General features: G+C 47.6%; 1 pseudogene; it reads right to left on the bottom strand.

The window, feature by feature from the left end:
• LOC114704770 overlaps window positions 1-13,365 on the bottom strand; it is a 29,582-nt pseudogene extending 16,217 nt beyond the window's left edge.
• Between the last annotated feature and the right edge of the window lie 5,385 nt (window positions 13,366-18,750).

Raw genomic sequence — 18,750 nt, 5'->3', positions numbered from 1 at the left:
CACGCATCCAGGTCACTCCTGTCTAAAGACTGTCACCCTTTGTCCCTGCTCCAGATAGCCCTTCCAGTGGCTTCTCCCTGATACTCCAGCCCAAGTGACCCCCACTTCCCTCTCTGCCCACAGTGGGGGGGTCTGTCCCCTGCCCTCTGTCCTTGGTGTCACCTTGCCATCCATCCTAGCATGCTGTCTGGCTTTCTGTACCTGTGTGACAAGGACATAGATCATCTCCAAGAATGTCCCATGCTGGCTAGGTTAGGGGCCAGCAGCACGTGTCCAGGGGGACCAGGGCAGGTCAGCTCCAGGTTGGGTGGTGTTATTTGTAGCATAACCAAGCCCATGAAGAAACAGAGAGAAGGGGATGTGGGATCATGGCCTGGAACACCTGCACCCCCTCTCAGCCCCTTCGTTTGTGTTTGCTTGTTTGTTTCTGTGATAGTCTCAATAAGTAGTCCAGGCTGGTCTTGAACTCACTATGTAGCCCAGGTTGGCCTCCAACTTGCAGCAATCTTCCAGCCTTGGCCTCCTGAGTGCTGGTATTAACAGGGATGGACAGTTTGTCTGACTGGTTAGTTGCTTCTTCGTGTAGCAGAGGTTGGTTGGTCGAGAAATCACTTTGTAGCCAAGGCTATCCTCCTAATCCGCCTGTCTCTGCAACCCAGTTGCTACTGTTATAGGCATATACCTCCGCACCCCACTTACATGACTCTTAAAAGTGAATTTTATTGGAAAAACAACTGGAAAACGGGAAGGCTTAATTAAGGAATGGAAACTACAACCCCCTCCGTAATTCCCCTTCTCCTGACCCACACTCAGTTGGATTGACCAGGAAGTCGGACTGACCTTCCCTTCATCAGGTCCCTAGTGATCATCAAGCATCATCACTTCGGGTTCCAGGTCGGGACATAGGGTTCTGGAGGGGGAAAGGCCAAAGCTGCTACAGAAAAACAGGTGCCCGGTAAGAATTTGGACCCAGTTTCAGTGAAAGATAAGTGTTATCACTCTCTCCACTGGCCCTGGGGTTGGCTGAATCCCTAAGAAAACAAACTGGTCTTACTAGACCGAGAAGGTGACAATTACCTCCCAGGTTAGAGGCTGTGCGTGCACAGGTCGGGTGGTGCAGACAGGCCTCACCCTTACAGAGGGCAAATTGTTAAGAAGCACCAGGAATCTCAGCAGGCTGCTTCTTGCTCTTTACATTTCTGGACACCTTACTTCCCTTTAATTCAACCTTTCCATTGTGGGGAGCAGATACGAAGGCCCAAGACCAAGGAAGCCTCCATATAGAAATGTTCATCGTGAAGGAGGAGGCGCCAAGTGGTTAAGACAACGGGCCATTTAGACATGTTTATGGTGGCATGAAGTGGGAATGGTAAAAAACTAGAGGTGGCCTACATGTCTGACGCTAAGAGAGTCACTGCAAAAATCGAGACAGAGCCAGTGAGACGGCTCAGAAAGCCATGTACCTGCCTGACAACCTTGACTCAGTTCCCCAGGACCCACAGAGGAGAGCCGACTCTCATAAACTATTCTCCAATCTCCAAAGTGATGACCCAAGCGTGTGTGTGCACACACACACATTATAAATGAATGTAATAAAAATTTAATCAGGGCGGGCGTGGTGGGGCATGCTTTTAATACTTGGGAATCAGAGGCAGGTGGATTTCTACAAGTTTAAGACCAGCCTGGTCTATATAGCGGGTTTCATTGGGTAAGCCAGAGCTAGCTCAGTGGGAGAGCCTTTGCCTACCTAGTCCAAAGCCCTCAGTTAGTTCCTGAACCATCGTGGGATATATCTCCAGTCACTCAAAATAGCAGCCGCATCCTCCTAATGTCCTACTGTGGACGCAGAACAACTTTTGGTTGTTGGATTTTTTGTTGTTGATGTTTGTTTGTCTTGGTTTGGTTTGGGTTTTGGTTTTTTCAAGACGGGATTTCTCTTTGTGTAGCCCAGGCTGCCCTAGAACTCCATCTGTAGACCAGGCGGGCCTCAAACTCAGAGATCTGCCTGCCTCCGCCTCCCCAGTGCTGGGATTAAAGGCGTGCAACACCATGGCCTAGTTTGGTTGTTGTTGTTTTAGTTTTGTTTTTTTTTTCCTCTGTTATTGTTATTCTTTTAAATGTGTAAGGGTGTTTTATGTGCATGAATATCTGCACACCATGTTCATGCAGTGCTCATAGGGGCCAGAAGAGGAAGTCAGATGTCCTGGGACTGGAGTTCTAGATGGTCATGAGCTGCCATGTAGATGCCAGGAATTAACCCTGGATCTTCTGAAAGATAGTGCTGACTATTGTAATTATATTCTGATACTAGCCAAGTGCTCTTAATTGCTGAGCCAACTCCCCAACCCCTGCCTTTTTTTTTCTTTTCTTTTTTTTTTTCTGGAGATAGGATGTCATGTAGCGCAGGCTGGCCTAAAATTCACTATGTAGTCAAGGCTAGTCTTGAACTCTGATCCTCATCAGATCCTTGAGATTCTGCATCTCAAGTGCTGAGGTCACAGGCATGGATCACCCCTGGACTTAGTTTTGTTTTGAGACAAGGTCCCATGTAGCCTGAGGTAGTCTTGAACTCATCCTACAGCCTCAAGAATGACCTTAAACTCCTGGGCTTTTTGCCTCTTATGTCTAGAGCCCTGCCTCATGATGCTTATTTTTATAACAAACCTGGCATGTCTAGATTTCTGTGCATTTGGCATGGAGGGGAAACTGAGGCTCAAGCCCAGGGCTTTTCACTAGCTAGGCCTCCACTCTGTCTCTGAGCCCCAGCCCCCTTGCATGTTATTTTTAACTGGTATAGAACTCTGTAATAAACACATGCATGTTTCTCCTACCAGTGAACGTCCGGGATAAGCAAGCAATGCATGCTTGATGTGTGTGGGTGTTTATCAAAAGTTCTCTAGAAGACAGGGAGAAAGGAGGGGACACCAAGCTCTGGCCTGCCCCATCGCCTCCCTCCTGCACTCCCAACATCCTCCTATTAGAGAATACCCCCCAAGATGGTCTCATTGCTGTAAATGTTGCAAGCACAGCTCTGGGAATGTGAACAGAAGGATGAAGTCGGGCCTCGGAGTGTGGACCTGCCACAGCCATGGAACTAACTTCGAAGGGCTGGCCTGATGAGCCCGCTTGAAGGGGGTTTATGCTCTGCAACAAAAAAGAATCTGCTGGTGGCCAACTTTTGTAAGAAGATAGATTTATTTTAGTTAGTGTGTACCAGTGTTCTGCCTGAGTGTGTGTGTGTGTGCGTGTGTGCATGTATTCGCAGAGGTTAGAGGAAGGCATCAGATCCCCTGTGACTAGGGTTGCAGATAGGTATGGAAGATGGTCAGCATTTAAAGTCGTTTGCTGTAATCTAGGGAGAGTAATTGTGAGAGGGACGGAGGGAGGGAGAAAGAACGTAAAGAGAAAGAGAAGAAAGAGTTGGAAGCATCTTATATTTGCAACCTTAATTGATTGAATATTTATTTAAAACTTGTAGTTGGAGATAGCATCTTAATGTGTGGACCAGGCTATCCTGGAATTCTCCGTTCTTCCGAGGGTTGGAATCACAGGAATGCAACTCTGGGCTTTGTTTTTAAAATGTCTAACTCTGTTGTAAAATGGATCACGGGTATGCCAAGGGTGTAGCTTGACGAATCACTCTAAGGTGTGTTCCCTAGAAACCAAGAATTCCACATGGGTGTGATGTCATGTGACTGTAATCTCAGCACTAAACAAACTGAGGCAGGAGGATCACTACAAGTTTCAGCCCAGCCTGGGCTACAGGACATGAGTCTCAGTCTCAATAAATAATAAATAGGGCCAGGTAGTGGTGACATATGCCTTTAATCCCAGCACACAGGAGGCAGAGGCAGATGGATAGCTGTGAGTTCGAGGCCAGCCTGGTCTACAAATCAAATTCCAGGTCAGTCAGGACTGTTACACAGAGAAACTCTGTCTCAAAAGACCCAAAATGAATAGATAATAAGTAGAGTTAGGAATGTATTTTAGGGCCAGGCGGTGGTGGCGCACAACTTTAATCCCAGCACTCGGGAGGCAGAGGCAGGTGGATCTCTGTGAGTTTGAGGCTAGCCTGGTCTCCAAGCGAGTTCTAGGAAAGGCGCAAAGCTACACAGAGAAACCCTGTCTTGAAAAACCAGGAAAAAAAAAAAAGGAATGTATTTCAGTTTGTGGGGTGCCTGCCTAGTATTCAGGAGTTTCCCTGTCCACCCCCAGCCCTGACCAAAGCCACATGATATCCTAAAACAACGCTCCTAGAAGGTGAAAGCAGGAGGGTCAGGAGTTCTAGGCCAGCTTTAGCTACCTAGAGGGCTTGCGGCTAGCCTCAGTCACCTGAAACCCCTATCGTACAAATCAATCAGTCAATCAGTTCACCAACTAAACAACCAACCTTGGTCTGCTGCTTCCTGGATCCCCCCCTGCAAAAGCTGAGGCCGCACAGCCTGACCTTTGTTCCCCACACATGGTATTTTTGGCGGTTAGGCTGGGGTGAGCTGGTCCAGGGTGCTTAGGGAAGCGATTCCAATGCTTCCTGGCCACCGCCCCTCTCCTCCGCGCCCCCACATTGCACAAGACTGGGGCCCTTGGGGCCCCGGGCCATGCTCATCCGCTTTCGAAATTACAACTGTGTGCAACCCCAGTTGGCCGCGCTGCAGGTTTGCTGAGAAAGAGGATGAGAAACCTCACCCGTGGGTGGTGGGTTACCCTGGCCAGAGCGGGAGCACCCTCACTGCCTAGGTGGCAGCCCCCAGGCCGGAGTTAGGCTACAGTTGCGCACAGGCGGCCAAGGCACATGTATACTAGTGCCCTTGGGAAGGGTGTGTGAGCTGTCCAGCTAGCGAGCAGCAGCTGGAGCACTGGGTTGCTGATGTTCAGGTCATCCGCACCCTATGCATTCGCACACACCGCTCCTGTCCTCGGGGCGGCTCTTTCCCGGGCCGCCACCTACTCCTTGAAAGCCATCTGCTTCAAGGGACTGCCTCTCTCCCAACTGTTCAGGGCTTCCTCCCTGGGAAGTAATCCTGCTCGGGCCAGGATGGTCCGGTTAGTTCTACTGGTGGCTTCCCAACCTTGGAAGGAGTCTCCTTCCTCAGCCTTCAGTTCCCTTATCAGGAAAGTGGAGCTGAGGCGGGATAGATACTTCAGGAAAATTAAGAGCACTGGGGAAAGTAAAGAGGCCCCTCCCCTCAAGTGAAGAATTGTGGCCTCCAGGGTGCAGACACTTGCCCCATAGGCCTGGTGACCTGGGTTTGACTCCTGGAACCTACTCCATGAAGCTGTCCCCTCCCGCCAGCCCTTCCACTAAGTATCTATCTATCTATCTATCTATCTATCTATCTATCTATCTATCTATCTATCCATCCATCCATCCATCCATCCATCCATCCATCTATCTATTTATCTATCTATCTATCTATCTTATTTTGTTTCATGTGTATGAACGTTTTACCTGTGCATATGTCTGCATACCACTTGAGTGCCTGGTGCCCTCAGAGACCAGAAGAGGGCATCTGATCCCCCTGGAACTAGAGTCGCCATGTTGGTGCTGGGAATCAAACCCAGGTCCTCTGGAAGAGCAGCCAGGGCTCTTAACCACTGAGCCATCTCTCCAGCCCCTAAATACATATAGCTTTTAATTAAAATAAAAGAATTCCCAGCAGCCATGTTGGGTAGCTCACAATCACCTGTAACTCCAACTCCATGGGGATCATGGACGTCTACACACATGCACACATATCTACATGAACACATACACGCCCATATGGATAATTAAAAATAATAAAAAGGAATCTCAAGAAAAAGAAAGCAGGCTTGGACCAGGTACATTGTGATGGGTACTTGCCCAGCAGACATGTGGCCCTGGGTTCTAGCCCCTGTATTACAAGAAATGAACAAAGCTCCCCCAACAGGCAGAGCACCCCATTACTGGCCATCTAAAGGAAAAAGTCCCTGGAGTGGGAACACAGGGAGACCAGGACAGAGGAGGAGTCCCCGCAACCTGGAAAGAGGGCTCAGAGGAGAGGCGGGCAGGCCAGGGCAGGAGGGAGGGAAAGAGGCTGGTGAGACAGGTAGGATTCTAGGCAGAGTACAGATCAAGGACCCTGAGGAATGGATCTCAGTCTGTCTGTCTGTCCCCACTCCCGCTACAGAGACCAGGTCTCCCTTTGTAGCCCAGGTTGGCCTGAACTTGCTGTGTAGACGAAGCTGGCTTTGAACTCACAGAAACCCACTTGCCTCTCTCTCCCAAGTGCTGGGATTACAGGGGTGCGCCTCCACATCTGGCTCAGATGGGGTCCCTCACTGAACTGGGACCTGACTGTTGTTTTCAGCCAGATAGGCAGGGCATCCTGTGTCTGCCTGCCTCAGCTCTGGGGTATCAGGTTGGAAACAGCCTGGCTTTTTATGTGTGTTCAGAGGCCAGCTTGGGCTTCACAATGAGTTCCAGGAAAGCCAGGTCTATATAGAAAGACCCTGACTCAAAACAATCAATCAAAGTCATCAACATGGCTCAGTAGGTAAAGCCAATTGACACACAAGTCTGGTGAACTGGGCTCCGTCCCTGGACCCCACATAAAGGTGAATGAGAGAACAGACCCCACAGAATTGTCCTCTAACCTCCATTCATGTGCTGTGGAATCGTCTTAGTTAGGGTTATTATTGCTTTGATGAAACACCGTGACCAAAAGCAAACCGGGGAGGAAAGGGTTTATTTGGCTTATACTTCCACGTCACTGTTCATCATTAGAGCAATCAGGACAGGAACTCAAGCCGGGCAGGGACCTGGAGGCAGGAGCTAATGCAGAGGCCATGGAGGGGTGCTGGTTACTCTCTTATTCAGCCTGCTTCCTTCCTTCCTTCCTTCCTTCCTTCCTTCCTTCCTTCCTTCCTTCCTTCCTTCCTTCCTTCCTTCCTTCCTTCTCTTTCTTTCTTTCTTTCTTTCTTTCTTTCTTTCTTTCTTTCTTTCTTTTTTTTTTTTGGTTTTTTTTTCAAGACAGGGTTTCTCTGTGTAGCTTTGGTGTCTGTCCTGGATCTCGCTCTGTAGCCCAGGCTGGCCTCGAACTCACAGAGATCCGCCTGTCTCTGCCTCTCGAGTGCTGGGATTAAAGGCGTATGCCGCCGCCGCCGCCGCCACCGCCACCGCCACCGCCACCACCGCCCTCTTATGGAGACATTCCCTTAATTGAGGTCCCCTCCTCTTAGATTTTTAGATGACTTCAGCTTGTTGACATAAAACTAGCCAGCACAAGAATGTTCGTACATACACATACACACTAATAAACAGATAAGTTAATCAATACATTCATGAATTAAAAAGGAAAGAGGTTGTGGGGCAGTGGTGGCACACCCTTTAATCCCAGCACTCGGGAAGCAGAGGCAGGTCGATTTCTGTGAGTTTGATGCTAGCCTGGTCTACAGAATGAGGTCCAGGATGGCCAGCGCTCTTACACAGAAAAATCCTGTCTCTAAAAGTCAAAAAAAAAAAAAAAAAAAAGGTGAAGACATGAATGGATATGTGGCTACCCACCCCCACCCCCCTGCTTTTACTTATACTTGGGTCTGTGGGCAAGGCTAGCTGGCTGTTCATCTACTGAGAGATTCCTACATTTATGACCAATTTTTTTTAAATGGCAGGTAGCTAAAAATCTCACATAGCTAAGGCTAGCCTTGATTTCTGACCTTCTTCCCTTAGCTTCCAAAGTACTGTGAGATTACAGGCCTAAGCCATCATGCTTGGCTCGTGTACACACACACACACACACACACACACACACACACACACACACGCCTTTTTTTGTTTTTTGGGTTTTGTTTTTTTGTTTTGTTTTGTTTTTTGAGACAAGATCTCACTGTGTAATCCTAGCTGACCTGGAACTCACTATGTAGATCAAGCTGGCCTTGAACTTGCATTGATCATCCTGAGTGCTGATAACAGGTGTTTAACTTCGCTTTTTTTTTTTCTTTCATTATCAGGGATTGAACCCAGAGCTTTGCATATGCTAGGCAAGCTCTGAACCATTAAGTCACTCCCCACCCCTGCCATTTTTATGTTAGACTGCGTCTCACTGTGTATCTTAGAGTGAGCGAAACTTTCTATATAGTGTAAGCCCCCTACTGGTGGGATTACAGGTGTGTGCTGCTGGGCCTAAATTCTTTGACGTTTTTTTTTAAAACAATATTTTTTGAAATTATAATATAATATAATATATAATATAATTACATCATTTCCTCCTTATGGCCTCTTTTTTAATTGATTACACATATATTCCTAAACATAACTATAACTTGTTCAGTCAGTATAATGTCATTTGTATGTTTATGATTTCTGGGCTGACCATTCGGTATTAGATAACCAATTAGGGGTCTCCTCTCTGGGGGAACAACCATGTCTTCTGCACTCAGAACTCCTCAGTTGCCTGTGGCTCTTGGTCCAGGATTGAGGTCTCCGCCGTCCATGTTTGCACACCATTTCTCCAGGTCTTATTTAGGCAGACATGGAGGTGAGATTTCACGGGTTTAACTGCTCTGGAGTTTCTAGGAGACACAATCTCACAGCAAACTCCCTGATGCTCTGGCTTTTACAGTCTTTCCACTCCATCTTCCACAGTGATCCCCGCGCAGGCACAGGGGTGCTCTGTAGATGGATCGTTGGGAATGGGCACCGTCCGATCTCTTGTTCTCCTTGTTTTGGTTGGCTGTGGGTTTCTATAATGGTTTTGCTTCTTCTTCCTTTTTTTTTTTTCAGTTTCTTTTTGAGACAGGGCCTCACTATGTAGTCCTGGCTGTCTTGGAACTTGCTATGTACGGCAGGCTTTGTGAGTACTGCTGTACTGCTTATACTACAGTCCAGTGGTACAGCAGGCTGAACCCACAAAGATCCATCTGCCTCTGCCTCCCAAGTGCTGGGATTCAGGGTGTGTGTCACTATGGCCACTGGTCTTACTTCTTTTTTTTTTTTTTTAAATTGTTTTAGTGTGTGTGTGTGTGTGTGTGTGTGTGTTGGGAGTGCTTCTGTGGCGGTCAGACGTTAACTTGCAGAGGAAATTGGGAGCTGGTTCTCTGCTTCCACCGTGTGGGCTCCCGGATGAACTCAGGATGTCAGGCTCGGAGACAAATGTCTTTACCCGCTGAACCATGTCCCTGGTCCTGTACTAATTTTTTTATTCATGCTTTCAAAACATGGTGGTGCTGGTTTGGAATCTCAATACTCAGGAGGTGAAGACAGGAGGACCAGAAGTTCAAGGACAGACAGAGAGAGCTGGAGGCCAGCCCGGGCCTCCACTAAGAGTCGTATTTACCGGGCTGGAGAGAGGGCGCAGCGCTGAAGAACTCATACTGCACTTGTTTGGTTCCCAAAACCCACATAGCAGCTTACAACCTTGTCTGTAAGTCCAGTTCCAGGGGATCTGTTGCTGCTTTCTTGACTCTGTAAGCTCTTGCATATGTGTGCTATACACACACACACACACACACACACACACACACACACACACACACTTTTTAAAAAGCAGTTTTTGAAAAACTGAAAAACAAACAGCAAACAAAAACCCCAAACTGAGCTGGATGTGGCGATGCATGCCTATAATCACAGCACCCAGGAGGGGGAGGCAGGAGGATTGCCTCAAGTTCTAAGAGGACTGGGCTACCCTGGGATTACCAGACCACTGTGGGCTAAAAAGGCAAAAAGCAGAATAAAATAAAACAGCAATAAAATTCCAAATAAACAACTCCCCCCCCCCCAACAACGAAATAAAACGCTCAGCTGTGGGTCATATTATGTTGTTGATTTTACAGGGAGGCTCACCCCTTAGAGGCCTTAGACCCCTCCCTACAGCACCGACAAAAAACCTTTTCTTCATTGGTAAAGAGGCTACTGTTGGGGAATATTATTTTTTTGTTTGTTTTTTGTTTTGTTTTGTTTTGTTTTTCAAGACAGGGTTTCTCTTGTGTAACTTTGCGCCTTTCCTGGAACTCACTTGATAGCCCAGGCTGGCCTCGAACTCACAGAGATCCGCCTGCCTCTGCCTCCCGAGTGCTGGGATTAAAGGTGTGCGCCACTACCGCCCGGCGGGGAATATTGTTTTAAGGTGTGTTACTCTTGTCTATGCTGTATTTGTTGAACTCTGTGAAGCTGTGTTCCTCTGCCTGTCTAAAACACCTGGTGATCTAATAAAGAGCTGAATGACCAACAGCAAGGCAGGAGAAAGGCTAGACGGGGCTGGCAGGCAGAGAGAATATATAGGAGGAGAGATCTGGGCGGAAGGGGAGAGAGAAAGAAGAGTCAGAGAAGGAGGGGGACTCCAGGGGCCAGGCACCCAGCTGCACAGCCAGCCACCGAGTAAGAGTGAAAGTAAGATATACAGAAGTAAGAGAATGAGAAGCACAGAGGCAAAAGATAGTCAGGATAATTTAAGTTAAGGAAAGCTGGCAAGAAACAAGCCAAGCGAAGGCCAGGGGCAATCATGATTAAGAATAAGCCTCTGGCCGGGCGGTGGTGGCGCACGCCTTTAATCCCAGCACTCGGGAGGCAGAGCCAGGCGGATCTCTATGAGTTCGAGGCCAGCCTGGGCTACCAAGTGAGTTCCAGGAAAGGCGCAAAGCTACACAGAGAAACCCTGTCTCGAAAAACCAAAAAAAAAAAAAAAGAATAAGCCTCTGTGTGTGATTTACTTGGGAGCTGGGTAGCTGGCCTCCAAAAGAGCAAAAACAAACAACAATTTGTTGTACCAACTTGGGGATCTCGAATTTCCATAGGGCCCGAGAAAGCTTGAAAAGTAGAAAAGAAAAAAGAAAAAGAAAAAGAAAAAAAGATACAGCTCCGTTAAGAGGTGCGGCTGCTCAGCCAGCAGTGCTAAATAAAAACGATAAACTAAGCAAAAACCGCCTGTGGCCGCTCAGGTACCAGCTTTCATAGCTAGGAAGGTTGAATGCAGTTCCTGGTCCGACAAACCTCTGACCCGGTTTTAGGCTTGGCCTTCAGGACCCAAAAAGCAGGTCGAGCCAGCTGAGAGCCGCATTTGGAGGATCCAGGTGTTCCTTATCAGTCTAAGGTTTACTTTTATGGTCAAAAAAGACTAGAGATGTGCAGTAAAAGAGATTCAGACAGAAAACCTCTAAACAGGTTACAGTGTGTTTAACAGTGTGGGTAGGCTTAAGAAAAGGAAAAGGGTATAGTCCTAGAAAAAATGAATAAGTTTATAAAGTCTTTAAAGAGAGAGTAGAAGAAAAGAGCCACATAGGATGGGAAATACACAGGTAGTCGGCATCCTGTATGCTATTGTGTTGATTTTGAATTTTTTGATTGTGGGAAAGCAAAGGACAGCTGCAGAGAGACCTGGAATTGAAAGAGGGACTGTTGAAATAAATCAGCCTATATACTTTAGGAAAGCCTTAACTTTCAAAAAGTCAAAAAATATATTTGTCAAATGGAAATCAAAAAACACTTTGGAGTTTTGTTCCCACAGGAGATGAGAAGCTGTGGAGTCCTTCAGGGTTACTATGGATCAAGTGAGACCTCCTGAACCTTGACAGCAAAGCTTACTGCTGCTCTTCCCAAGACTTGGCCATTATCTCAAATTTTCTCTCTGGGACCCTGAACAGACAGCAGGAAGAAGTATAAAGAAAACTCTGCCCACATTCCCGTGAATTGGGGGGTATGGGTGCTTTTGGTTACTTGGTGGGTTATGGATGTTTGTTATCATTTAGGAAAATATAGTGTATTCACAAATTTAAAGTTATTTTTGTTACACTATGTGTGTGTGTGTGTGTGTGTGTTTCTACTCTTTTTTAAGACAAACAGCTCATAACTAAAAATTGCAGACTTTGTGACAACATATAAATAAAGTTCTGTTACAATAAATTGACACTGAATTAAGAATAACAAAATTTTATTTATTCACAGACTTGAAGCTGTGTGCTTTGTTTAGGGGTGATCGATTTTGATGAATAATTTAGATTTACAGAGATGACAGTCACTTGGTTACGTCTAAGTCCTGTCTGTTAAATTATGTTCTTAGGCACAAGCCTGTAACCTTAGTACCCGGGCACCGAGGCAGGATTGCTACTTTGAAGCCAACCTGAGCTACACAGAATCTGTTTCAAACACACACACACACACACACACACACACACACACACACACACACACACTCACATAAGCATGCACACACCCCATACTCTTTGACAGACAGAATGCAGGCAACTTGACTCTGCCAAGGTCAGAGTGGTGTCTGTAATACAGGCTTGCCTCCACAGGCACCCGGCTCTAACCTGTAAAGGCCTACTTTGGAAAGTAACAGTGAGTTTGTGATTAACAACAGTACCAAATCTTATTAAAAAATTAACCACTTTGGGTACTTTAGTTTTAGGTTTCTGTGGTTTGGGCACATCCAGAACTTCTTCATAGTCTGCAATCATTCCCTTTGCCCAGCGACCAATTGTGAGCGTTGGATTTTCAGGGTCATCTTTCCCAAAATGTTCCACAGAGCCACAGAGTTTACAGCCTCCACCATCAACATAGACTCCTTTGGGATTATCAGGGCAGGACCTGGACAGGGGCCCCATTTCTCCACAGACAAAACGCTTTGCAAAAGGAAATTCCCCGAGAGCAGGGTCTACGCGGGCTCTGCTCTCGGTGATCTCGGCTCTGTGGACCTGCAGCGGTAACAAATGCCAGTGCCCATGTCCTGACTCTTTTGTGCAGCCGGGCAATCAGCCACACCATAGCCAGGTCTTCTACAGTGGAAACACACCATTGCATTTTTCTTTTCTGCTTGTCTTTTTTTTTTTTTTTTTTTTTGGTTTTTTTCGAGACAGGGTTTCTCTGTGTAGCTTTGCGCCTTTCCTGGAGCTCACTCGGTAGCCCAGGCTGGCCTTGAACTCACAGAGATCCGCCTGCCTCTGCCTCCCGAGTGCTGGGATTAAAGGCGTGCGCCACCACCGCCCGGCTCTGCTTGTCTTTTTAACCGGCTTTCTGCCCGTCCACTGTCTTTCTGTAAGGCCACTGAATTTTCTTCCTGTCCTTCCTGGCTGGCTGTCACTATCAACTCTCCATTGTGAAGCATCTGCGAGTTCTATTTTAGGTATTCCATGAATCCATCCACATCTTCATTTAAGTACTCCTTTTTCTTTTTGTTCTTGTTATGTTTTTCTTGAGGTGAGGTGCATCTTTTTTAAGGGACAGCCTACTGATTTGATGCTGTTTATGCTTTGGAAGGTTTTGGTCTGTGCTCTCTGAAGACCCCTTCTTCATATCTTCCCATGATGTTGCAGACAAGGGTCTGTTATTATTCGAGGTAGTCACTCTAGCCCATCTGGTCATGGTTTCAGCAGAGATACTTTACCAATCCCGTGTGAATCCTCCAGAGCAGCTGAGACAGCAAGCCAGAGAAGCCCGGGCCCCGGACGGGGGCGTGGCCTTGGAGACCAGGCCGTTTCTACTCTTGTCTAAAGGATTTTTGTATATTGATAAAAATTTAAGGTTATTTTTGAAAGCTATTATTATAAATTATATAGGGTAATTAGGAAACATAGGTTAGTGGTCAGTCATTTATAATAATCAAAATTGTAGATATGTTAGGGGTGCTTTCCAGATCATATACAGATATATTTTAGATATATAGATGGTCTTCAAACCTTTCAAATACCTATAGAATATGGCATTTAAAATGTTTTATTAACTAAGGTGTTTTTTTTTTTTTTTTTTAATAACAAATGAGACACATTTGCTCCTGGCAGCACCAATTTATTTCAGAGAAGATGATGAGCATTGAAGAAATTCTTTATGGAGTTTGTTTTCCTTGTGGCAAGGTTAGCCACTGGACAAAGAAACTGTTCTTGCCTCTGACTAATGACAATGTGGTGTACAAACTGGACATGCAGGACACACAGGAAAAAGACTGTTGAACTTTGCCAAAATAAGGCAGGAAGGTCCAAAATTCCTGCTTCACAGAAGAGTCTGTCAGATATTCTGCAAGACAGAGGAAAGTGACTGTCCAACTTTGCCAATGCAAAGCAGGACAGTTCGTCAAAATTCCTGATTCACTGAAAAGTTTGCCAGACATTCTGGGTCTGTAGGCTGAAGATGGATGCCCCAACATTGCAGAGGAACTTTGGGTGACTCTCCAGGCAGCCAAATGTCCCTGTTGTTAGATATTATTACATCCTTCTGGGTCTTTGATGGAGTTGAAGACTAGTTATAGTTACAGTTTTCTTTAGTTATGATAGATAGGAAATTACATGTAAAACGTTGGATTCACTAAGATAGGCTAGATAATACATTATTTTCTCTGACTATGCTAACCACAAATGGACAGAATATTGTGAATATAATCCTTACTTAGTAATTGTTATTGTAGATAGTCTTACTATGTTTAAGTTAAAAACCTTTATTTTTATTTAGACAAAAAGGGGGAAATGTTGGGGAATATTATTTTAAGGTATGTTACTTTTGTTTATGTTGCATTTGTTTAACTCTGTGAAGCTGTGTTACTGTGCCTGTCTAAAACACCTGACAGTCTAACAAAGAGCTGAGTGGCCAATAGTGAGACAGGAGAGAGAAATAGGTGGGGCTGGCAGGCAGAGGGGATAAATAGAAGGAGAAATCTAGGAGGTGGGGGAGAGAGAAAGAGGAGCCAGAGAAGGAGGAGGACTCCAGGAGCCAGGCACCCAGCTACACAGCCAGCCACAGAGTAAGAGTAAGATTTACAGAAGTAAGAGAATGGGAAAAACCTAGAGGCAAAAGATAGACAGGATAATTTAAGTTAAGGAAAGCTGGCTAGAAATAAGTCAAGCTAAGCCCAGGGGCATTCATAATTAAGAATAAGCCTCTGTGTGTGATTTGTTTGAGAGCTGAGTGGCAGGGCCCCCAAAAGAGACAAACAACAACAGTCCAAGCAGGAAGCCAGTCTGTGACCCTAACCAGGACTGGCAATGGAACATCCCTTCCCTGCAGAAGATGTAGACAATTCCTACCCCTCCTCCTAAGGTCCCAAGGACAAACAGATTCCACCAGAATTCTCTCTGGGGAACTAATGAACTCACTCGGCTTGCTTACTGAGCACAGGTTGTGGGCAGGAGCCTGGGGAACCGGAAGCGGCCGCACCGGATGCCAGCATGGATGACGACGACTGTCTCATGGCTTCGTAGATGGAGCCCCTGCCCCAGCCCCTTCCGAAGGCCAGTGCAGTTGGGACAGAATAGCACACAACTGGCTGCTCTGCCCTCTCTCTAGGAGGGAATCAAGGCTGGCCGGGGTGGTCATCCGCAAGGGGCACGGCTGGTCTGATGAGGACGGTGGTGATTCGGCTCCGGGGATGCTCTGTCCAGCAGTTGATGGGACCATGGCCAGACTCCGGCTTACTGCGGGAACGAGGACACTCTTAAGTGACTCACGTTTGCCTTTTCAGGGTTTCTCACCTGCGATCCTGACCTCCACGAGGGTGCTGTGGTGTGCACCCTCGCACACAGGAAGTAAATGGGAAGGGGTGTCCATCCTGCATGCCGCGCCTGAGCCCACGCCATGGTTTCTATTGCTCCGTTTCCCTGTTGGGATGTTACTATTACTGTTGTGTGGTGCTGAGGATCGAACCCAGGGCTTTGCGCATGCTATGTGAATGCTTTCCAACCGAGCTATGTATGCCTCAGCCCTTTCTTTGGGATTTTTCCAATGATTTGATAGTCAACAGCAGAAGCGCTTTGGCTGTGTGCCAGGTAGGGGACACAGTGTCCCCAGGACAGACTTGTGAACTGGTTAGGGTCAGAGTTGAACTTGCTTTTTGTGTAGGGAGCAGTATTTTCACTCAAAACAAAGACCAGCGGACAAACTATGATTACTAATATTTGAAAGCCAAGTGTGACTGTGGTAGGGCACAGCTTGTAATCCTAGCCCTTGGAAGGGGGAGGCAACAGTCAGGAGTTAGAGGTCATCCTTGGTGCCACATCAGATTTGAGGCCAGCCTGAGATACATGAGACCCATTTTTTAAAAAGCTAAAACACACACACACACACACACACACACACACACACACACGGCATACATATAAACACAAATTTAAAACTGGGTTGTAGTTCAGCATACTGGTATTTGCCTATACTCTCAACACTGAGGAGATGGATATAGGAGAATCAGAAGTTCAAGGCCAGTCTCAGCTCTGTAGAGAGTTTGAGGCTAGCTTTGGCTACCTGAGACAGTCTCAAAATAACAAGAAGGTAGGGTTGAACCGCGACCTATCTGGTGGGAGCGTGTTGAGGACACTGCTGCTCTCTGGTGGGCACTTTTAGCATAGCAGCGAAGAAGTGAAGGCGCGGCACTTGCTATTCTGATACTGACCACCAGAGGGCAGAAAAACAACAGTCGCTGCGTGGATCCTCCCCACCGCTTGTGAGCAAGGACTCACTATCCAGTTGGAGTGATCGCCCCACAGCGGAGATGCAGGGGCATCCTCTCTGGGAAGGGGTGCAGCCCTGATTCCCAACCCCGCAGTGTCTGAGGAGGAGCTAAACGAGACACAGCAGCCCCGCAAGCTTGTGGATGTCAACCCTGAGCAAAGCTGTTCCTGGCACTGGGAAACGACACCTTCTAAGCAAAAATTTTGGCCTTTGGTATGTGCTTAATAAAATCACTCACTCATAGAACCAAGAGAACTTACCGAGATACCCACCAAATACCTGGTACCAAGCTTGGTTCGTGTGTCTCTAATCCCAGCACTGGGGATTCTGAGGCAGGAGGATGACCCGAAGTGTGAGGCCAGCTTAGGGTACAGAAACATCTGTCAAAAAGAAGAAAGAGAAGAGGTAGCAGCAACAGCCACCAAGGTACTATCCTGGTCTCTTAAGGGATGGGACTTCTAACCCAGTCGGGGAGACAGATAAAAACTGTAAGAAAACTCAAGAAACCAACTTTGGTTAGAGCCCGTGCTGGGGGCGGGGGGCGGGGGCGGGGGGGGGCGGTAGTAAGGGTGCTTGCTAAGAGCCGAGAAGGTGTAGTTTAACAGGTTGCCAGGGAAGGAGAGCAGGGCAGAGGGAGTTTCAAGATGGAAGGCCTGGGGATGAGAAGGACTCGAGAAGGGAAGGAAGGAGGCCCATTTGGTAGGAAAACAGACCCCCTCACCACCCCAACCCCACCCCCACCCCCTACCCCTACCCCCCACCCCGCCCCCATGAGAATCAATAAGTGCTGGCTCATCCCCACCACCATTCACTAAAACTGAGTCAGTTTGGGGGGACCGACCATTTGCTGCTGTTTGCCACTGTTTTATTTTTCTGAGACAGTGTCTCACTCTGTAGCCCAGGTGGGTCTCAAACTTGGGGCAGGCCTTCCGCCTCGGCCTGGGTCCTAGGGTGACAGGTGTGTGCCAACATACCCAGCTTGGGCAGTCTGGTGTTGAGACATGAGAACTGTCCATATTTACGGGGTGCAGTGTAACTAGCCTTGGGTTTGGGGTTGCTCGGTTTTCTGTTTTGTTGTTGGAGGTGGTGGTAGGTTTTGGGGGGACCTTGGAGGCCATTATTGGAGATTGAACCTAGGGGCCTATATCTTAGCTTGTGGTGGTGTTGTGTTCCCCGAAATATTATGCACGCTAATTAACTTGTCTGGGGTCAGAGAACAGAGCAGCCACAATATTAAACATAGAGGTCAGGCAGTGGTAGCACACGCCTTTAATCCTAGCATTCCAGAGGCAGAGATCTGTCTGGATCTCTGTGAGCTCAAGGCCACAGCCAGGCATGGTGACACAAGCCTTTAATCCCAGGAAGCAAGCCTTTAATCCCAGGGAGTGATGGCAGAAAGCAGAAAGACATATAAGGCGTGAGGACCAGAAACTAGAAGCTTTTAGCTGGCTAAGCTTTCAGGCTTTCGAGAAGCAGTTCAGCTGAGATTCATTCCGGATGAGGACTCAGAGGTTTCCCGTCTGAGGAAACAGGATCAGCTGAGGAATCGGCAAGGTGAGGTGGCTGTGGCTTGTTCTGCTTCTCTGATCTTCCAGCATTCACCCCAATACCTGGCCACAGGTTTGTTTTTATTAATAAGACTCTTTAAGATTCGTGCTACATTAGCTCCTGTGACAAATGCTGCTGCTGACATTGGCATTCAGAGGCCTCTGTACTGCAATGATTTTGTGACCGGCCTTGGGAGGGCTGAACTGGCTAGATGTTGCCGCCGCCGCCGGGATGGAGTCAGGAAGTCATTGAACGTTGAAGCGGATGCGGACAGTCTGACTGCTGGGTGAGAAAAGATGACGTAAGGACCAAAGTGTGAGTCGGAGCTCCTGAGCCAGCCACGTGGCGTGTGACGGAGAGCATGGAAGGGAGCTGCCAGCCCTTCCTGGGGTTTTCCCACTCCCATCAGAGGATGTAAAGTCCATTCCTAGAGATGGAGGAAGAGGCTGGGAAGCAGGGCCATGGGGGCCTGTAGAAACGGGGTGAGGTAGGGAACCACTTCTCCCCGAGAGGAAGCCCTGGGGCTCCTCTATGCCCATCAAGAGAGGCTCCTGGGGGCTTCCGGCTCCTGTCGCTTTAAGATTTTAGCTTTGTGTAGCAGCTCATGCAGCCAAGAAGCCCGTGACTGCTCCTTTCAGTGGCAGCAGAAGACAAAGCCAGGAGCAGGCCCAGGGCCACTTAGCCTCTGGCCACACTGCTTAGGCCCAAGAGGCTTGGTGGCTTCCTGTAAAGAATGCTCCGGACAGTACACTGTGGTCTCACCACAACACTCCAGCCCCCAGGGGACTTCCCGGTTTCTGAGCTGAGTCTCCACC

This window comes from Peromyscus leucopus, chromosome 16_21 (assembly GCF_004664715.2).
Source record: "Peromyscus leucopus breed LL Stock chromosome 16_21, UCI_PerLeu_2.1, whole genome shotgun sequence".
Lineage (NCBI taxonomy): Eukaryota > Metazoa > Chordata > Mammalia > Rodentia > Cricetidae > Peromyscus > Peromyscus leucopus.
Note: the sequence above shows the minus strand (reverse complement) of the source record. Positions and strands in the feature narration are given on the sequence as shown.